The 17,287-nt window shown below is 37.1% G+C and overlaps 2 long non-coding RNA genes and 1 pseudogene across 2 annotated transcripts; 1 reads left to right on the forward strand and 2 right to left on the reverse strand.

Moving 5' to 3' along the window:
* Window positions 1-1,377: 1,377 nt before the first annotated feature.
* Window positions 1,378-3,676, reverse strand: LOC147934827 (uncharacterized; annotated as a pseudogene).
* A 1,521-nt stretch (window positions 3,677-5,197) lies between these two features.
* LOC104724977 (uncharacterized) lies at window positions 5,198-6,383 on the reverse strand. The gene is made up of 2 exons (XR_757814.3): window positions 6,145-6,383; window positions 5,198-5,465 (listed from the first exon to the last, which is right to left on the reverse strand). It is a non-coding gene; the product is annotated as an uncharacterized LOC104724977 (long non-coding RNA).
* Window positions 5,824-6,403, forward strand: LOC147934828 (uncharacterized). Its single transcript, XR_015570306.1, has 2 exons — window positions 5,824-5,974; window positions 6,134-6,403. It is a non-coding gene; the product is annotated as an uncharacterized LOC147934828 (long non-coding RNA).
* Window positions 6,404-17,287: the final 10,884 nt, after the last annotated feature.

Consider the following 17,287-nt stretch of genomic DNA (forward strand, 5'->3'; position numbering starts at 1 on the left):
GGAGGCGAAGAAGCAGCAGAAGCAGCAGCAGCAGTAGATGTTGAGATGGGTGGTGAAGAAGAAGCAGCAATAGGAGGCGAATCAAGAGATGTTGAGATGAGTGGTGAAGATGAAGCAGCAGCAGTAGGAGGCGAAGAAAGAGATGTTGTGATGGTTAAGACACGTTCCCAGAAGAGGAAGAGAGTAGGCGAACCTTCAAAGTACCTTAAGAGTCCGTATACAAGGCAAAAGAAGAAAGGTCAACAATTGAAGGCAAAATGATGTTAGTGTTGGTGTTCTTTTCATTTTGTTTTTTGTTGGTGTTGTTTGTTTTTCGTTGGTGTTGTTTGATGGACTCAGGATTTTCGGATTGATGAATGTATTTCTTAAGCTATTGGGACAACTGGAACAGGTTAGGTACAACTGAGTATAAAATAATGAATAAGAACAACTATATGAGTAAAAAATTCTTGGGACAACTGGTACAGTTTTGGTACAATTGAGGAGAAGAAGAATAACGATAAAATTAAAAAAATAAAGAACTTAAATACAAATGAATAAAATAAATAATGATGAATGGTCAACAAATGTAAAAAATCAATTAATATGTAACTAAAGTACATTGGTCAACAAAAGGCAAAAAGACAAAAAGGCAAAAAGTTCTACTTGGTCAATAAAATATTGGTCAAAAAGTTCAATAAACTAATAAAATAATGGTCATGAAATCAAGTAATTGTACTCAAGCTTTTAGTTGTACATGCATGAACATAGTTGTACTTTTGTTGTTTTATCAAATTATCAGTAGTACCTTAATTTAAAAGGATCGTTTGCAGTAGTACATTTGATAATACGTGATTAAAGTACATTTAATGCAATTTCATTTGAAAATTTGTGTCAAATAACTTGTTCTCATGTTTGACATAATTACTTGGTTAAAATTTACAAAGTAACAATCAAAGTATAAGGAATATTGTCTCTATATGTAGGAACATCAAATGTATTAGGAATAGTTTTTTAAATTGCATAAGTTATAAAGTTAAAAGTTTAGTTTTTTTCATTTCATTAGCAACCATAATTGTAAATCATATAGTTAAATTTAGTATTTAAGAAAACAAAACTTAAACATAGTTGTACCTTAGTTGTTCGTAGTTGTACCACGGGGAAAAATTGCTAAAATTTAAATATCATGTAGTTGTACCTTAGTTGTTCTTAGTTGTACCACGGGGAAAAATTGCTTAAAGTTAGATATAACATAGTTGTACCACAGTTGTTCCTGTTACAGTCAATTGTGCCAAAACAGAACAAACGAGTTTGATAACCAAAAACAGAACAAACGAGTTTCACAACAAAAAACAGAACATACAGTTATACAGTACTACCACCACTCTGGAAGTACTCTTACATGCGTCCCATAGATCTTTTATTCTTTTTTCCATGTTCTCCAACCGATTTAAACCTTTTTGTTTTGGTTCTTCTTTTTTTCAGGGCATAAGGTGGAGGAAATGCAAACAGTTGTTGTATGTGTTCCGGTACTGGATATATTGTCCGGTAATACGCCAATGACTACATGATAATATTTGGAGCATAAATCATGTAGTTCACACTCATTATCAACACTCTTAGATGCTTCGCTGACAACATCTATTGCATGCACACATGGATATTTATCAATATCAAATTGCGTGCAAGAGCAACTTTTGTTTTTTAGGTCTACCAAATAACCGCTACCATCAGCTCCAATGACATTATATTCCAATAAGAAGCTGTTTAGTTCATACACAGGTAGCAACTTCGCTTCTTCACATCTCTGGTGCAATATTTTCTCAAGAAGAGGCACCATTATCTGCGATGGAGGTACTGATGCAGAAGTCTTCCTATGTTCGTTAAACCATTCAGCCAATTTCCCAACAATAGCATCGATCATTGGTAAGAGCGAGTATTGCCTTGCGTCTTTGAAAACACCATTAATAGATTCAACACAATTGCTGGTGTCTATATTGTATCTTGCTCCTGGGAAATAACATCTAGCCCATTTTTTTTCTTCAACATGTGAATCTAGATATACCGCTGCAGCAGGATACCTTATCCTAAAATCATGATAAAGTGTTTTAAACGTACCTTCTGTATAAGACCTAGCACATTCTATGAATTTTCTTCCAACGGTGTCTTTGTTGACGTTACTGCATGCTGCTTTCACATTTTGAGCCAAATGATATATACAATAACCATGTTGAGACAATGAATACACCTCAGCTACTGACTTGATAAGGCTTTGATTTCTATCAGAAACAAACACAAGTTCAGGGGCGTCTGGTACTCTTGATTTCAACTTATTGAAAAACCAACTCCAACTTAAGTAATTTTCACCATCGACTACACCAAAAGCAATAGGATAATGATGATGATTAGGATCTTGAGCTGTAGCAACAATAAGCACTCCACCTTGTGCAGTCTTAAGGTGGGTTCCATCCACAATGATCACTTGTCTCATAGCCTTGAAGCCTTCAACGCAAGCTCCCAGCGCGAAGAATAAGTACTTAAAATTATTCTTTTCGTCTAATTCCACACATGAGACAGTTTCTGGATTCACTACCTCTAACATGTGCATATAAGAATACAACATCTTGTAACTTTCCTCAAGACTACCACGAACCTCACTAGCAGCTTGCTTTTTTCCTCTCCATGCAGTGGAGTATGACACTTTAACACCAACTCTTGTTTGAATCAAAGGGATGAGATCTTTAGGAACTGGTGTCTTAAGCTTACATGGATATTCCTCACGCAAAACAGATGCTACTAATCGTTGTGAGCCTTTCCTTTTGTTTCTGCTTGTACTTGTTGTTGAACGATAACACGTATGAATTTTGTTGTAAGTTCTAACCGAGAAACAATCTGAATTCTGAAGCTTCGCAACTCGTAAAGACCACTTTCAACCCTTTTTTGATTCACTGCATTTTACCACGTACAACTTCGGATCCGACTTCACAATAACAAACTCAAAACAGTTCTTATGTGCACATTTTTCAACTAAATCTTGTACTGCTTTCTTACTTCCAAATTCTTGACCTATTGTCAGATTCACACCATCTTCCCATTCCAAATGTACCTTTGTAACTTGCAGCATATCATCGTTAACAATGACGTCTTCTTGTTCTTCACTTGCGACATTGTCATCGTTTCGAACCAGCTCATTATGTTCAAACGTTTCACCTGCATAAAGAGTCATGATACCATCACCAATACGAGTCCTTGCACATGAAATCAACTCCTCCGCATTACTTGCACCAACTTCACCAACGTTACCAATTTCACCAACTTCACCAGTTTCACCAACTCGATTTTGCTCACAACCATGATTTTGTTCGTCATCTTTTTCCAACTCCACATGCATTACATTGAATTCAGTTTGATTCCATTCTAGATAACACGAAAGATCATCATCATCGAAGATATATATTGGTTTCTTAGGCTTCACTGAAACTGGAATGTAACTAAATTTCATCTTCGTCGCTGCATCTACCATCATCTTTCTGCATATTTTATCAACCAATGCAGAAAAAGTAACCTCCTCAATAGGTGCCTTCATCAAAAGAGCATGACGAACATCTTCTCTTGAAATCCATTGTATTTCATCTCCATTGTTCAAATAATTACCACCATAATCAAAATGAATGAATGTGCGAAGATTATTATTCATTATCCCCTGAAAATAGAATAAAATTTCCTAACATCAGAATATTTCTCGCTTTCTATTCATTATCAGTTGTAATCGTTGTATCAGTTGTCTTAGTTGTATCAGTTGTACCTAAATATGCAGATACGAGGAAACCTAATGTCATCTAGCTCGATTCAACCCCTAGATCCATAAATTATAAACGTGATCTGAGTCTAATAGACTTGGGCAAATGAAATTAACAAGATGAACCCAATAAACATACAAGAACACGAATTTAAAAGAAATCTAAACAATATCCCCAAATAGAAACAAAAATGTTGTACAAATCTAACATCGACACTTGTTCTTACACTATAAACAAGTTTCAAACACGTTGAAATTGAACAAAAACAGTAGAATAAACCTAGAAATTACCTGAATACGAGCTTCAATGGAGCTTCAATGGTGGAATTGGAGATGCGTGGGTTGTACGGATGGGGAGAAGGAGATGCGATTAGGTTTTAATTTGATTGGTTTGTTTTTTAGTTTTTTTTTTATCAAATATATATAAATACATAGTTTATTTAAATTATATAAAAAGAAAATAAAAAGGGCAAAACAGAGATATAGGTTTATTGTAAAGGTACAAGGGTATATAGAAAAAATGTGGATAATGTAGAATGATATGTTGGACATAAGGGCATAAGAGATTAAAGTCCTATGGTACCCATCATGTTTTTTGTCTTCTTAATCACCTACACTAAAACGGTTTTGTATATTTCATTACCAAAAAAATCAAAAGTCAGAAAACGAACCCACTTGATTGTTTGTATTTTCTATCCGTGAATGATTTTGGAATTTTAATAATTTCCGTTTCGTTTGATACTAATTTCTGGGCTTTTGAAGCATTTTTAACTATGGTTTCAAACCTGTGCCAATTTTACTTTTCTTAGCTTTCTATATAAGTAGGACTAAACGTGGCAACTAATCAACACAAATAATCGAAATTGCCATGTTTTCGTTGGATCAAGTTATTATTTGTTAGCATAATATTTTCATATGTTGTTTATCATCAATTAACATAAATATTTTTGTTCAAATTTACGTTGAAATGCTGACCATGTTTTTCTTTTCTTTTCTTTATAAAATGAATTCACAATCATTAGAACCTTTTATGTGTTTATGTTTGATTGTTAAAACGTGTTGCCTTGTGAGTTGCTGAACCTTTTATGTATTTAACCTTTTTGACTTTGTTTTTGGTTTTTGCTTAATCTAATTAAAGATAATAAAATACATAAAATACATAATATAAATCATATTTGTTACAGACACAAAAATACACAATGTAAAATGCAAAAATAAATCACATGAAACAAAGAAATTCGATTACCCACGAGTTTACCCACAAATCTTAAAACCTGTTCGCATTTACCCACAAGAATTAAAACCGTTCGAGTTTTTTGAATTTGGGTTTTTTGGGTAGTTTTTTTTGTGGATTTCGGACGTAATTTACGTTTCAAATATTTTATATATGAAAATAATTACGTTCTTAATCTGAACATGAGGCGGTAACAGAAATTTCATTACTCAAAACAACAGAAATACAGTATCACGTAAACTACTATATAGATTACGGTGAGTTGAAGAAAAAACAACAGAAAGTAAAAGTTTAAGATTTCATAAATTTGGAAAATGGAAATTGAAAATAAACCGAAAAACTAATCGGTGGGATTGGAAGGATCATCATTAGAAATTTTTCCACCACCTTGTTGGCTTTGCGATGGTCTTACTGGTCCCTCAATCAGCATATGATAACTCATCATTCTCCTCCCTTCATTTTAGTTTTATTCAATTATATCAGTTAGACATGGTACTAGATTGATGATTACTCATCGTATTTATTAACACATACGCAGACCAAAAAAAACATCTTAAAAGAAAATTTATGTAACTAAAAAGGTAAAATGAGAAAAATGTTGTGACTTTTCTAAAATAGAATCTACGACATATATGCATGCATGTCAATAAAACTAATTAACGTATAACTAAATCATTGAGCTATAATTGTTAACAATAAAAAAAATAATTGAACTATAACTATTTAGGAGACTTCAGCTATAATAAACAAGTAAAGCTTTGAATGTTTGAACAAGTCCTATATATCCTTTCCATGTAACTATATTAGACCTAAACTAGAAGTCATATTTGCATCCATTTAATCTAATTCTGAGCACTCTTATCGTACGTATATTTTCATCTCTTTACGTTTTTTTCAACTTTCTAAACGCTTTCCCCTCTCTTTTTTTTTTCATTAGCTTTTCTAATCACTTCTCAATCAAGGTATGTGTATCTTTTCTTATATAATTATTGAAGTATCCATGTGTCCGTATCTATAATTTTTTGCTTTGCCGGTTTCCATCTCCTTTTCTGTACCCATTTCTAATTCCTCTACCCATTATAATTCCTATAAATATGTGAGTTTGTATATGTGTGTGTAAGGAAACACGAACCTGTTTGGAGGAATGGTTGTTGACCAGAAGGAATAGCTGACTCGATACGGCAAAGGTGGGTGCCGAGAAGAAGAAGCACAATTAGTACTTGACCAAACATTGTCTTTCTCATATCTTGCTATGATTTTTCTTTAAACTTTCATTTTCATGATTCTAGACTTTCATTTATGTACTCGAATGAAGAGGGGTCGTTTCAGGATAGAAACGTAAACTTTATTAATTTTCTCCAACTAGTCATTAATCTTTAATAAGTTGACCCTCTTGTTCTTATAGAAACAAATGATAAACGTATAAAAATATTAACCCTTTTGTTTCTCATTGACTATTACTTGTCTAGAAAATAGTGATTCAAGATCGTAGCGTAGATCCAATCTTATCATCGATGGTATTGGACCTCTTAAAAAAATTGAATTCATGACTCGTGAGCTTAAACCCACATATTTAAAGTCCACAGATCTGAATCCGAGATTGTGTTTTGGGTGAGACAGTTATATAAATAAAGTCTTGCGGTATATTTGGGATAGTCAAAACCGATCACTAGATAACAAAGCATCCAAACGTGCACGCGGTTTTGATTATTGCAAGATAGGATATCGATAATTCCAAATATATTTTATTAGGTAAACCAGCTGATGTGGGAATCAATGGGAAATAGTTAGTAAAGACTTTTCGCCATAGTGATTTTGTTCTTGCTCCTTTCTTTAAATTTTAGTTTTGTTTCCTCGTAACTCAAAAATAAACTCTTTACGGTGGTTTGCAGTTAGCTTTAGTTTTGTTTTTTTTCGGCTGAATCCAAATGTCATATGCTCTCTCTAGTTTTAATATGACTGTCAATATCTTTGCTACACACAATAATGCACGTTCAATTTCGACAGAAAATAAAGATAGACACCAAGAAGAGATAAATGGACTGAAAAATTATATAATTGAATGGAAATGAAAAAAAAAAAGATAACAAAAATGTAAAATGTCGTATATTATGAATGGCATATTATTATATAAAGTTCAGTTTCTCAAATTTCTAACTCACATTTTTTTTGGTGTGAAAAAGGAGACAAAGACCTCTTTAATTTATTAAAAAAAAAGAAACAAATTACACACGAACCCGACGCGGAACTAAAACTCCATTAGTATTCTCAGTAAACAAAGAAGTAACACAAGAGGGACAAACTTCTAACAACTGCAACCCTAACGGTTGAGAAAGTGCATAAGTAGCCAATCCGTCATCAAGACGATTTGCTTCTCTATACACCTGAGAAATCTGGACTGTCCAGTCCTTCGAAAGTAAGCCATAGCACAAACGTACTAGGAACAACAAGAGATGAATATCATGAATCCCTGCCTTAAAAAATCCAACCACCAACGCCGAATCAACCTCTACCTCCAACCGAGTGATCTTTCTCCCAAAGCGATAGCCAAACCATAGTAAATGCCCCATAATTCCGCCAAAGGAGCAGAACAAACTCCTATATTGAACGCAAAACCGTATATCCAAGCCCCGTCCTTATCCCGTAAGACACCACCAGCTGTAGCCAAACCAGGATTCCCCCGAGAAGCACCATCAATATTAAGTTTCACCCAGTCCTCTAGTGGAGGAGACCATGCAATATGTCGCACCACCCGCTCCCCATCTCGACTCTTTGAACCCACCAAGACGTGAGCTCGAGACACTTCTTTGGCAATATCTTTAACAAAACGTACTCTATCTCTACACTTCCCGTTTGTCCCAAAGACATTTACACATCTCCATTTCCAACCCCACCACGATGCCATCCCAAAGATAGTAGCACAAGATACGTCAAACAGTAGTTCTATAGTCCCCAAATTTGCGTAAATCCACTCCAACAACACTTGACGAAAAAACAAATCGAGTTTCTTTGGTGTCACAATCCTGATCCATAGACCCGACATCGCTGGACAATCCCTCAACACATGCAGAATTGTTTCAGCCCTCCCCCCACTCTTACAAACTTGACAAAGCCCAAAATCACTCAAATGGCGCCTGAATCTCTCAGCATTTGTCATAACCACCTGATTACAAACCAGCCATAGGAAGACTCTAACCCTCTCGCGGAGCACCGCCTTACATAACCTCCCAAAAATCACTCCATGTTCAATTTGGGATCCTTCATTTGAGTTAAAAAAGAGTAGGCAAACTTAACTGTGAATCGCCGCCCATCATGACTTGGACCCCATGCAATTCTATCTCTTGCTCCAGTAACAAAATCAACTACCACAACAACAAGACATAGCCTGATGAGATCATTGCCAGCTCAACCAAACCACATGAACCTGAGGAGCAGCTTGTAGCAGAAGAGCAGCTTGTACCAGAGGAAGCTTTAGAGGAGCAGCTTGTACCTGAGAAAGCATCGGAGGAAGCGTTGATCGTTCCGGCGGATCCTCTAACAAGATCAAGATCAAAGAGGTTCAACCAAGCAATCAATGAACTACTTAGAGAGCTGGACAAGAAGCAAGAAGACATAGCTCAAACCATTTTGATGATGATCACAGCTCAAGGTGATCGATAAAGGGTTAAGTGTTGCTTATGCACTCTTGTTCCCTTGTCAAGTTTTGTCCCATTGGGTTTTCTTGACAAGGTTTTTAATGAGGCCTAAGTAGCACTTCCAAGCCCCTTTTGCCAGCCAATTTCGTGGTCCAAGGCCCATCTCTATGCCGTGGCCCAATTTCTATCTTTTGTGTTCAAACTTTGCATTTAATGTTTTTGTATTTTCCAAAACAATTTGCATGAGTGTGGACTTGTGCATGTTCTTGCATGAGTTTGGGCTTGTGCATGCTCTTGCATGTCTTTCTTCTCTCCCCTCTTCTCCTTCATCCTCCCTCTTCTATATAAACTCCATGTAGTTCTCATTTTCTGCTCATAAAACATTTCAATCAAAATTTTCTTTTCTACTTGTTTGATCTGAGAAGTATGTAGTATCTTCTCAACTTGTTTATTTCTTAGTGTGTGATATCTAAGATATAATCAAGCCTGTAGTCTAAGAGATTCTCATCTCTCTTGGAAGTACAATTCATTTCCCCTTCAAATCTGCTGCATCCCCTCCCTTCACCTTCATCGCAATTAATCTATCCATTTCGCTGCATCTTCCGAAGTTTGCATCCATTGTTCATCATGATTTCGTCCTTCCCACTTCAAAACCTTGAAAAGTGTGTCTTTGGGCATAGATCCTTATCCAAGAGTCTATCATAGCCTATACACAGGTGAAACAAACTGCTCCATACGTGCCAAGTCCCATCCAGCCCCTCAATCCAGAGATTCGTCACTCGCAGGTCTACTAGCTCCGCTGGTATGTCTCTAAAAGCCACATTACTCAAAGGTCCCACATCCATCCACCAATCCTGCCAAAATTTTATGGAACCTCCATCCCCCACTACCCATCGTAAACCGGGTAGTACAACATCCTTCAGCCCCGTCCCCACACTACGCCAAGTAGAGGACCATGTGCCTTTCACTCGAGTCCAAGAAGTATCACTATGTTCCCCAAATTTGTACTTACTCCTTAGCACCCATGCCCACAGACGCGTCCTATCATGGATTACCCTCCACCCAACTTTTGCAATCAAAGCCTTATTCATCACCTCTGGAGACTTAATTCCCAACCCGCCATCCTTCTTTGGCAAACAGACCTTTTTCCAGGACAGAAGGTGTTGTCTCTTTTTCTCCACGGTGCTACCCCAAATAAAACCTCTAGAAAGTTTATCCAAACGTTTTAGAGTGGACTTTGGCAGAAGGATAGTGCTCATCGAGTGAACTGGAATCGAACTGAGAACAAATTTAGTCAATGTTATGCGACCTACAAAGCTTAAAACTTTGCCTTTCCAGCCTGACAGTTTTGTCGACACCCTCTCCACAACACTCCCATATGTATCTTTATTTATCCGTTTATGGAGGATTGGCATACCTAAGTACTTCCTAAGATCAGTTGTGCGCTTGATGCCACTCTCTGCACTTATTTGAATCCCTAGATCACGACTTATATTTGCCGAGAAATAAATTTTGGATTTCTCCAAGCTTACTTTATGTCCTGATGCCACACAAAAGGTCTCCAACACCCTCCTAATTACTCTTATATGTACTCCGTCAAACCAATAGACCGATCAATCTGATGACATAATCTTTCTAGACACAACACAAAAAGATACGGGGAGAGAGGATCTCCCTGACGAAGTACGCGGGAAGGTTGGAACGTCTTTGTCCTTTCCCCATTCAACAACACACTCATGGAGGGGACTGTCACACACTTCATAATCCACCTTATCCACGCATCCGGTAACTGTGCTTCATGTAATGTATCTTCAAGGAAATCCCATACAACTCATCATAAGCTTTTTCAAGGTCAAGCTTAAGTAACATCGAACCTTTGGTGCCTTTCTTTCTCCTCATGGAGTGTACTGTCGACCTGGAATGAAGCTAGATTGGGCTGATCCTATCAACATAAGCATCACAGCTTGGAGCCGCATAACCATAGTCTTTGTGATCGTCTTGAATAAGACATTGCACAGACTAATCGGTCGAAAGTGCTTAACTGTCTTTGGTTTCTGTAATTTTGCTATTTGAACTACCAAAGAATTATTCGTGTGCGCTGCTAGCTCACCTGTTGCAAAGAAATCCAACACAAAACATATGACAGATTCCCCAATTGTATCCCAACATTCCTGATAAAAGATAGGTTGAAACCCATCCGGATCAGGAGCCTTAAACTTCCCCATACTCCTCAAAGAACTTTCCACGTCCTGTGCGGTGAATGACATATTAAGCCTCTGCAGATCCGACTGTGAAAAATGTATAAAACCCTCAGATGGCAGCTTACTAACACTCTGATCCACATCCCCCAGTGAATATAGCCGTTTAAAATAAGTCGCAACCATCTCCTCCAGTTCATCTGGGTCCGAGATCCAGCGACCATCATCCCCTTTTAACATCTCTATGCGATTTCGTCTTCTACGGATGATAGTAGAGGTATGAAAAAACCGTGTATTACGATCCCCCAAAGCTATCAGCTTCTCACGAGACTTCTGGAACTAAATCAACTCCTCCTGTTCCAAAATTTCATAAAACTCTTTAGCCAACACAACTTCCCTTTCTAATATGTCATATGTCTGGGATAGTGCCAACTGGATCTGTATACTCTGCAACTCCTCCAGAATTTTATCCATTTTACGTTGCACATCCCCAAACACATCTGCATTCCACCGCTTCAGTTTAACCCGTAAAATCTTCAAAGCCTATGGAGTTGATATATCATTCTCCCAAGAGGCATTTAAAAGATCCTTAAAGCTCTCATGCTTTAGCCAGGCCACTTCAAACCGGAAAGGTCTCCTCCTTGGGTCCCCCTTCACCACCGGACACAACTGGAGAAACAAGGGGGCATGATCCGAAGGCAGGAAGGGTAAATGTGTAACTATAGCTTCCTGCCATTTTATTCTTCCATTTGCGCAGCAGAGCACCCAATTGAGTCTCTTAGCCACAAAATTCCTCTCCTCACGCCCTCTTTTCCAAGTAAAATTGGAACCCTTAAACCCCATATCTATCAAAGATAGGTTATTAGTCCAAGCTCCAAACTCAAGAGAATCTGCTGACAAACACCCATTACCTCTAGATCTTTCAACCAACCGCAATATAGTATTGAAGTCACCTCCAATAATAATCAACTCCGATATGTTGTGCATCACACTCCAGAGCTCATTCCACAAACCACTTCTCCTACTAACCGAAGGAGCAGCATACACAACAAAGAGATGACATCTCTCGGCATCCTTTGTCACCATAGCATAAATATATTGGTTAGACGACTGTATAATCTCAATATCACCAACATCAGACCTCCATAATAGCCAAATTCCTCCGCTTTGGACAACATCATTAACTCTGAAACAATTATCAAAAACAAGTCCCTGACAAATGCGTTGCACCCTATCACCACTCGCATGAGTCTCAAACAACGCTAGCACATCAGACTTAAACATCTTTAACAAATACCGAATGGACCATTAGAAATTGAGTTTATCCAGAGCTCATTCCACAAACCACTTCTCCTACTAACCGAAGAGCAGCATACAAAACAAAGAGATGACATCTCTCGGCATCCTTTGTCACCGTAGCATAAATATATTGGTTAGACGACTGTATAATCTCAATCTCACCAACAACAGACCTCCATAATAGTCAAATTCCTCCGCTTTGGCCAACATCATTAACTCTGAAACAATTATCAAAACCAAGTCCCTAACAAATGCGTTGCACCCTATCACCACTCGCATGAGTCTCCAACAACGCTAGCACATCAGACTTAAACCTCCTTAACAAATACCGAATGGACCGTTAGAAATTGAGTTTATTCAGCAATTCATCATGAAGCGAGTTGTTAAACTCGGTTATCCCCCACCACCCCATCCGGCGGATCTTCAACAACGACTACCTCCATATTCATCTGTGGCGCTACAACCGCTTTTATCGCCCCTGGTGTTCCTCCATTCTCCACCTGCGTAGATAGAGACCCACAAACGCCCTCAAGCTTCCCCATCCAATCAAAAAAACCGCCAGCGCGACCAACACCGACACTCTCAACTCGTAATCTCTTCCTGGATTCCGACAATTCGACTTCCCCCGTGTCGGACCAACGATAAGTCCCTTCATGGGCCTATTTTCAACAGATTTTGGGTTCGGCCCATTATTTACTCTCCGTAAAGCCCCCCTTTCTTATTAATTAGACCAGCCTTTGCAACCCCTAAAATTTTTAAACTCGGCCCATTACCTACTCTCCCCTTTGCTTGGTTGCCACTCTTCGAAGCATGAGGCTTATTCGAAATCAGGATATTTTCCTTATTCGACTCAACAAACACGCGTCTCCAGCAGTCAATGGAATATTACTATCTTCTCCCAACTTACCAAACTTATTAGATACTGCAATATTTCCGGGATCTAACGCAATCAATCTATCCTCCCAGATCTTACCCGGTCCCGCTATCGACCCACCAGCCGTAATAGTTACCACCGCCGGTGGTGATCTCATTCTACCTCCTGATCTTTGAACTAACGTGAATCCATCCTCCTCCGGTGCTGCCACTGATGTACTCACCCTTGTTTCACTAGTGACCACCGCCACTAGTTTCTCCACAATCTTCTTAGGACAATTATGCACGGCATGCCCAAACAGACCACAAAGCGAACAAATTTTCGTCAGACCCTCATAAGACACAAAATAACGACCCCCATTAATCATAATCGTCCTTTTCAGTGGTTTCCGTAAGTTAACTTCCACACAGATTCGAGTAAACCGACCTCTTTCAAGGTTTATAGTTGTTAGGTCCACCTTAATTGGCTTTCCTAATCCCTTTGCTAAACTCATGAGAATTCCTCTATGGTAAAAATAAAATGGGAGGTTGGAAACCCTAACCCAAACCAAGGTTGTGACAATATCATCACCAATGGATCAAACTCCAGTGGCCATGCTTGGACCATAAGACAACTCCCAAACGCTCGCCATGGCCCCCTTATGAGTGCTGCCAAATATTCCTCCTCCAATTCAAATCTTACCATAAAGAATTGGCGTGGCAGATCAATCACATACATCGGCCCTTTCGGCTTCCACAGTTCTCTTAACTTCTTCACCAGCACCGAAAATGTCAACATTCCGCCATGAAACCCTCACCAGCATACACTGCTTCCACATCCCATTCATAACCTCTAAGACTTCCGGTTCAATGGTGACCATAGGTTCTCCGTCCTCCCCTGCCGGAAATTCCAGCCGAACTCTCTGCTTAACAAACGCATCATCGAAAAGCTCCTCCGGATTCAACCTTCCCCCGATACAACCCCCAACAACTTTCTCCACCCATGTCCCGCGAGAATCCGGAGGATCTCCCGACGGCCGTTCTCGCTCTCCCACGTCTATCATCGTCGCATCATTTTCTCCCAAAACCCTAGCCATTTTTTCTCTAGTCAATTTTCAAACTCTAAAGATGTTAATTATATCATTTACTATTTTCTAACTCACATTATCTCGACACATGTTAATAAAGAGAGCTCTATATATAAAAAAGTAGATTAATTTGTAATATAATGAAAAAAATATTATTGTTATTTTCTATAATTTCATATTTCTATAATAAATCTCAAGAATTAGTACTAATCCCTATATAAGTAAAAAAAGTAGAAAAGTTCTTTCGGGTCGGGTCAATTTCGCAAAAATAACCTGAAATTAAGAGAGTCGGATTCAGGTGAAAAATACACACGACATTATAAATGAGTTATCGGTTTTTTCAAAAAATAAATCATAAATGTAAGCATCAATAAAATTCCTCCAGAAATAAATCATAACTAGATTTTAACCCGCGGTACACCACGGAATAATATTTTTATAACAAAAAAACTAAATTTTAAATTGTAGTGGTTTGTTAAATTTTTTAATTTATTTAATGTTTAAGATTGTATAATTATATTTGATTGTTAATTTATAAATTTGACCAACTGTATGTGCACATGACAGGAAAAATATTTAGTTTTTTTTTTATGATAATATTACATTTTCACCTTATCGAATTTCTTATTGTTACATTTTTTTTAGATGTAACCCGTGAAAGAATTATTTGTATATTATTAGTTTTTAGAATTTTTGTGTTTTTAAATATTATCAGTAAGTTTTTAGTGTTTTTACATTTAACCTTGAAAGATTTATAAATATAAAGTTATTGTGTGCTACGGGTTAAATTCAATATTTTTAAACCCGGACCGCACCAGTCCAACCGCGACCCGATAGATATTCTAGTCCAGATTACCTAAAAAACGGGAAAGATAAAAATCTGGAAAAACCTGCTGAAAACCGCGAACTTGTGGTTGAACTGGTGGATCGATCTCAAATTAAAATATTTTATTTTTATCACATTTCAAACTTAAAACAAATTGAAAATAAATGTTGTTGTTCACCAAGAATGGTCCTATTATATATACTCTACTTATTAGATTTAACCCGTGAATATAAGTAATCATTAAAAAATTAAATTGTTTCATATCGAACAGTATAGTTATTATTAAATCTTAAAGGTTTTAAAGGAAAACAAAAAAAAGATATTTTCTATAAATATATAAATCAATGTTTTAGGAAATTATAAATTAAACTGTTAGATATATTTTAAGAGTCTTGATTTTGTTTTTTTTTTGTTTATTGTTTTAAAGATTAACTTTATAAATAAGTATAATTTAAAGGATAAAACAACAACTATACTTAAAAATGTTAATATAGATATATTTATGTGTCTTTCTCAATTATGAAATCTTTCTACAAACATCTATTTAATGAAATAATAAAATTATAAATATTTAACCCAAAAATATTATTATTTTAATTTTATATATTTACAATCGCTAAAAAAACAAATTGATTTCCAGGCCCATATCCAATATCTGCAGTACTCTTACGTTGACACGTCCATTCTCTCTATCCCCACCAAAAAATTAGCAATCATTCTTCAATTCTCGATTTCATCCAAAAATCGACAATTCTCTCTATCTTGGTGTGATCGATCTGATCCGAATTCTTCATTCTTCTAAGCGATCATGTGGAAGCTGAAGATCGTCGAAGGAAGTAGTCCATGGCTGCGACCCACCAATAACCATGGACGACACTTTTGGGAGTTTCACTACAAGAAAACAGTCGATTTGCAACGGAAATCTGCGACGGCATTAAGTCCTCGCAAATTTGCGACGCCTTTGCGAGTAATTTGCTAGAAACACGAGGATACTTGCAATTCCCTTGCAAAATTTACGACGGTAAAATCCCTCGCAAATTTACGAGGGAGTTAATACAGATTTGCGACTCCGCGAATATTCCTCGCACAAAACTCGCAATTCCCTCGCAATATTGCGACAGATTAGCGATGACGTATTCCGTAGAAAATTTGCGAGGGAGTTGCAAGGGAAGATGATGTCGGCGGCCATGTTTTCCCCGAGTGTAACCGTTTTGCCGGCAAAACAGTAAAAGCTTAGCAAATCTCTTGCAAGAAAATAAAATTTTTGAATATCCCTCGCAAATCCCTTGCAAATTTCCCTAGCAAATCCATAGCAATTATTTTTAGTAAGCCTATAAATAGCAAGTTCATGATCCATGGAAACCACAACACAAAACACTTGCAACAAAAACACTTTTACTACCAAAAAAAATCTTGTGAAAGAAAAAAAGGCTGCAAAAAAAAAGGCCTAAAAACTTTTAAATTCCATAATAATGTTTGGAGGCGGGCAGGAAGAGATATACACAATGCGACAGTGGATGTACAATCACAGAGATCCGGAGACCGGTGATGTGACGAGAGAGTTTTGTGATGGGTTGCGAGCTTTCATGTACCAGGCAACAAACCAAGACTTTTCTCGTGAAAACGGTACAATATTTTGTCTATGTCCTAAGTGCTTCAACGATAAATATTTAGAATTTAATCTAGTGAAGAAGCATATTTATAATAGAGGATTTATGCCAAATTACTATGTATGGTTTCGTCATGGAGAGGGTTGTAGCAGTAATGTTAGAAGTAGTAGTATGAATTATGCTGTTGATCAACCTAGTAATTATGGGCATCAAGAATCTGATCAATTTGTTTTTTATGGGTATAATGAGGAAAATATATTTCATGATATGGTTAATGATACATTTCGTGAAAGTACTGCTGCATTTCCTGAGAATAATACAGATGCACAACGTTTTTATGCTATGTTAGATGCTGCAAAACAACCTATCTACGATGGATGTAGAGAAGGGCATTCTAAGTTATCATTAGCATCTAGGATGATGACAATTAAAGCTGATAATAACTAAGTGAGAATTGCATGGATTCTTGGACTGAACTCATTAAAGAGTATTTGCCAGCTGATAATGTATCGACTGAGAACTACTATGAAATACAGAAGTTGGTTGCGAGTCTTGGATTACCATCTAAAATGATTGATGTGTGCGTTGACTATTGCATGATTTTTTGGAAAGATGATGCCAAGTTGCAGGAATGTCGCTTTTGTGGGAAGCCGAGATATCAGCCTACTCAAGGAAGGACGCGCGTGCCATATAAACGTATGTGGTATACTTGCTTGTTGCTGATAGATTGAAACGCCTATACCAATCAAAACGGACTACATCGGCAA

The sequence above is a fragment of the Camelina sativa genome, chromosome 11 (assembly GCF_030686135.1).
Source record: "Camelina sativa cultivar CO46 ecotype springtype chromosome 11, ASM3068613v1".
In the NCBI taxonomy this organism is placed as follows: Eukaryota; Viridiplantae; Streptophyta; class Magnoliopsida; order Brassicales; family Brassicaceae; genus Camelina; species Camelina sativa.